Source organism: Limanda limanda, chromosome 15, assembly GCF_963576545.1.
Source record: "Limanda limanda chromosome 15, fLimLim1.1, whole genome shotgun sequence".
Lineage (NCBI taxonomy): Eukaryota > Metazoa > Chordata > Actinopteri > Pleuronectiformes > Pleuronectidae > Limanda > Limanda limanda.
Window position 1 is genome coordinate 1 of NC_083650.1, and position 5,794 is coordinate 5,794.

Sequence of the window (5,794 nt, forward strand, 5' to 3'; positions counted from 1 at the left end):
ATGTGATGAAAAAGTCAAAATGTTAACCATTGCTTCCAAAAAAGGCTTATCTCCCCGTTTCCAGCTGTTTAGTGACATTTGGGATGATGTGTGATGAAAAATTCAAGAATTTAACCATTTCTTCCAAAAAAGGCTTATCTCCCTGTTTCCAGCGCTTTTCTGACACTTGGGCTGACATGTGATGAAAAAGTCAGAAATCTTAATCAATGCTTCCAAAAAAGGCTTATCTCCCCGTTTCCAGCTGTTTAGTGACATTTGGGATGATGTGTGATGAAAAATTCAAGAATTTAAACAATTTCTTCCAAAAAAGGCTTATCTCCCTGTTTCCAGCGCTTTTCTGACACTTGGGCTGACATGTGATGAAAAAGTCAGAAATCTTAATAAATGCTTCCAAAAAAGGCTTATCTCCCCGTTTCCCGCTGTTTAGTGACATTTGGGATGATGTGTGATGAAAAATTCAAGAATTTAACCTTTTCTTCCAAAAAAAGGCAGATCTCCCTGTTTCCAGCGCTTTTCTGACACTTGGGCTGACATGTGATGAAAAAGTCAGAAATCTTAATCAATGCTTCCAAAAAAGGCTTATCTCCCCGTTTCCAGCTGTTTAGTGACATTTGGGATGATGTGTGATGAAAAATTCAAAAATTTAACAATTTCTTCCAAAAAAGGCTTATCTCCCTGTTTCCAGCGCTTTTCTGACACTTAGGCTGACATGTGATGAAAAAGTCAGAAATCTTAATCAATGCTTCCAAAAAAGGCTTATCTCCCCGTTTCCAGCTGTTTAGTGACATTTGGGATGATGTGTGATGAAAAATTCAAGAATTTAACCTTTTCTTCCAAAAAAAGGCAGATCTCCCTGTTTCCAGCGCTTTTCTGACACTGGAGCTGATATGTGATGAAAAAGTCAAAATGTTAACCATTGCATCCAAAAAAGGCTTATCTCCCCGTTTCCAGCTGTTTAGTGACATTTGGGATGATGTGTGATGAAAAATTCAAGAATTTAACCTTTTCTTCCAAAAAAAGGCAGATCTCCCTGTTTCCAGCGCTTTTCTGACACTGGAGCTGATATGTGATGAAAAAGTCAAAATGTTAACCATTGCTTCCAAAAAAGGCTTATCTCCCCGTTTCCAGCTGTTTAGTGACATTTGGGATGATGTGTGATGAAAAATTCAAGAATTTAACCATTTCTTCCAAAAAAGGCTTATCTCCCTGTTTCCAGCGCTTTTCTGACACTTGGGCTGACATGTGATGAAAAAGTCAGAAATCTTAATCAATGCTTCCAAAAAAGGCTTATCTCCCCGTTTCCAGCTGTTTAGTGACATTTGGGATTATGTGTGATGAAAAATTCAAGAATTTAACCTTTTCTTCCAAAAAAAGGCAGATCTCCCTGTTTCCAGCGCTTTTCTGACACTGGAGCTGATATGTGATGAAAAAGTCAAAATGTTAACCATTGCTTCCAAAAAAGGCTTATCTCCCAGTTTCCAGCTGTTTAGTGACATTTGGGATGATGTGTGAGGAAAAATTCAAGAATATAACCTTTTCTTCCAAAAAAGGCAGATCTCCCTGTTTCCAGCGCTTTTCTGACACTTGGGCTGACATGTGATGAAAAAGTCAGAAATCTTAATCAATGCTTCCAAAAAAGGCTTATCTCCCCGTTTCCAGCTGTTTAGTGACATTTGGGATGATGTGTGATGAAAAATTCAAGAATTTAACCTTTTCTTCCAAAAAACGGCAGATCTCCCTGTTTCCAGCGCTTTTCTGACACGAGCTGATATGTGATGAAAAAGTCAAAATGTTAACCATTGCTTCCAAAAAAGGCTTATCTCCCCGTTTCCAGCTGTTTAGTGACATTTGGGATGATGTGTGATGAAAAATTCAAGAATTTAACCATTTCTTCCAAAAAAGGCTTATCTCCCTGTTTCCAGCGCTTTTCTGACACTTGGGCTGACATGTGATGAAAAAGTCAGAAATCTTAATAAATGCTTCCAAAAAAGGCTTATCTCCCCGTTTCCCGCTGTTTAGTGACATTTGGGATGATGTGTGATTAAAAATTCAAGAATATAACCTTTTCTTCCAAAAAAAGGCAGATCTCCCTGTTTCCAGCGCTTTCTGACACTTGGGCTGACATGTGATGAAAAAGTCAGAAATCTTAATCAATGCTTCCAAAAAAGGCTTATCTCCCCGTTTCCAGCTGTTTAGTGACATTTGGGATGATGTGTGATGAAAAATTCAAGAATTTAGCCTTTTTTTCAAAAAAGGCTTATCTCCCTGTTTCCAGCGCTTTTCTGACACTTGGGCTGACATGTGATGAAAAAGTCAGAAATCTTAATCAATGCTTCCAAAAAAGGCTTATCTCCCCGTTTCCAGCTGTTTAGTGACATTTGGGATGATGTGTGATGAAAAATTCAAGAATTTAACCTTTTCTTCCAAAAAAAGGCAGATCTCCCTGTTTCCAGCGCTTTTCTGACACTTGGGCTGACATGTGATGAAAAAGTCAGAAATCTTAATCAATGCTTCCAAAAAAGGCTGAACTCCCCGTTTCCAGCTGTTTAGTGACATTTGGGATGATGTGTGATGAAAAATTCAAGAATTTAACCTTTTCTTCCAAAAAAAGGCAGATCTCCCTGTTTCCAGCGCTTTTCTGACACTGGAGCTGATATGTGATGAAAAAGTCAAAATGTTAACCATTGCTTCCAAAAAAGGCTTATCTCCCCGTTTCCAGCTGTTTAGTGACATTTGGGATGATGTGTGATGAAAAATTCAAGAATTTAACCATTTCTTCCAAAAAAGGCTTATCTCCCTGTTTCCAACGCTTTTCTGACACTTGGGCTGACATGTGATGAAAAAGTCAGAAATCTTAATCAATGCTTCCAAAAAAGGCTGAACTCCCCGTTTTCAGCTGTTTAGTGACATTTAGGATGATGTGTGATGAAAAATTCAAGAATTTAACCTTTTCTTCCAAAAAAAGGCAGATCTCCCTGTTTCCAGCGCTTTTCTGACACTGGAGCTGATATGTGATGAAAAAGTCAAAATGTTAACCATTGCTTCCAAAAAAGGCTTATCTCCCCGTTTCCAGCTGTTTAGTGACATTTGGGATGATGTGTGATGAAAAATTCAAGAATTTAACCATTTCTTCCAAAAAAGGCTTATCTCCCTGTTTCCAACGCTTTTCTGACACTTGGGCTGACATGTGATGAAAAAGTCAGAAATCTTAATCAATGCTTCCAAAAAAGGCTTATCTCCCCGTTTCCAGCTGTTTAGTGACATTTGGGATGATATGTGATGAAAAATTCAAGAATTTAACCATTTCTTCCAAAAAAGGCTTATCTCCCTGTTTCCAGCGCTTTTCTGACACTTGGGCTGACATGTGATGAAAAAGTCAGAAATCTTAATCAATGCTTCCAAAAAAGGCTTATCTCCCCGTTTCCAGCTGTTTAGTGACATTTGGGATGATGTGTGATGAAAAATTCAAGAATTTAACCTTTTCTTCCAAAAAACGGCAGATCTCCCTGTTTCCAGCGCTTTCTGACACGAGCTGATATGTGATGAAAAAGTCAAAATGTTAACCATTGCTTCCAAAAAAGGCTTATCTCCCCGTTTCCAGCTGTTTAGTGACATTTGGGATGATGTGTGATGAAAAATTCAAGAATTTAACCATTTCTTCCAAAAAAGGCTTATCTCCCTGTTTCCAGCGCTTTTCTGACACTTGGGCTGACATGTGATGAAAAAGTCAGAAATCTTAATAAATGCTTCCAAAAAAGGCTTATCTCCCCGTTTCCCGCTGTTTAGTGACATTTGGGATGATGTGTGATTAAAAATTCAAGAATATAACCTTTTCTTCCAAAAAAAGGCAGATCTCCCTGTTTCCAGCGCTTTCTGACACTTGGGCTGACATGTGATGAAAAAGTCAGAAATCTTAATCAATGCTTCCAAAAAAGGCTTATCTCCCCGTTTCCAGCTGTTTAGTGACATTTGGGATGATGTGTGATGAAAAATTCAAGAATTTAGCCTTTTTTTTTTCAAAAAAGGCTTATCTCCCTGTTTCCAGCGCTTTTCTGACACTTGGGCTGACATGTGATGAAAAGTCAGAAATCTTAATCAATGCTTCCAAAAAAGGCTTATCTCCCCGTTTCCAGCTGTTTAGTGACATTTGGGATGATGTGTGATGAAAAATTCAAGAATTTAACCTTTTCTTCCAAAAAAAGGCAGATCTCCCTGTTTCCAGCGCTTTTCTGACACTTGGGCTGACATGTGATGAAAAAGTCAGAAATCTTAATCAATGCTTCCAAAAAAGGCTGAACTCCCCGTTTCCAGCTGTTTAGTGACATTTGGGATGATGTGTGATGAAAAATTCAAGAATTTAACCTTTTCTTCCAAAAAAAGGCAGATCTCCCTGTTTCCAGCGCTTTTCTGACACTGGAGCTGATATGTGATGAAAAAGTCAAAATGTTAACCATTGCTTCCAAAAAGGCTTATCTCCCCGTTTCCAGCTGTTTAGTGACATTTGGGATGATGTGTGATGAAAAATTCAAGAATTTAACCATTTCTTCCAAAAAAGGCTTATCTCCCTGTTTCCAACGCTTTTCTGACACTTGGGCTGACATGTGATGAAAAAGTCAGAAATCTTAATCAATGCTTCCAAAAAAGGCTGAACTCCCCGTTTTCAGCTTGTTTAGTGACATTTAGGATGATGTGTGATGAAAAATTCAAGAATTTAACCTTTTCTTCCAAAAAAAGGCAGATCTCCCTGTTTCCAGCGCTTTTCTGACACTGGAGCTGATATGTGATGAAAAAGTCAAAATGTTAACCATTGCTTCCAAAAAAGGCTTATCTCCCCGTTTCCAGCTGTTTAGTGACATTTGGGATGATGTGTGATGAAAAATTCAAGAATTTAACCATTTCTTCCAAAAAAGGCTTATCTCCCTGTTTCCAACGCTTTTCTGACACTTGGGCTGACATGTGATGAAAAAGTCAGAAATCTTAATCAATGCTTCCAAAAAAGGCTTATCTCCCCGTTTCCAGCTGTTTAGTGACATTTGGGATGATATGTGATGAAAAATTCAAGAATTTAACCATTTCTTCCAAAAAAGGCTTATCTCCCTGTTTCCAGCGCTTTTCTGACACTTGGGCTGACATGTGATGAAAAAGTCAGAAATCTTAATCAATGCTTCCAAAAAAGGCTTATCTCCCCGTTTCCAGCTGTTTAGTGACATTTGGGATGATGTGTGATGAAAAATTCAAGAATTTAACCTTTTCTTCCAAAAAACGGCAGATCTCCCTGTTTTCCAGCGCTTTTCTGACACGAGCTGATATGTGATGAAAAGTCAAAATGTTAACCATTGCTTCCAAAAAAGGCTTATCTCCCCGTTTCCAGCTGTTTAGTGACATTTGGGATGATGTGTGATGAAAAATTCAAGAATTTAGCCTTTTTTTCCAAAAAAGGCTTATCTCCCTGTTTCCAGCGCTTTTCTGACACTTGGGCTGACATGTGATGAAAAAGTCAGAAATCTTAATCAATGCTTCCAAAAAAGGCTTATCTCCCCGTTTCCAGCTGTTTAGTGACATTTGGGATGATGTGTGATGAAAAATTCAAGAATTTAACCTTTTCTTCCAAAAAAAGGCAGATCTCCCTGTTTCCAGCGCTTTTCTGACACTTGGGTTGACATGTGATGAAAAAGTCAGAAATCTTAATCAATGCTTCCAAAAAAGGCTGAACTCCCCGTTTCCAGCTGTTTAGTGACATTTGGGATGATGTGTGATGAAAAATTCAAGAATTTAACCTTTTCTTCCAAAAAAA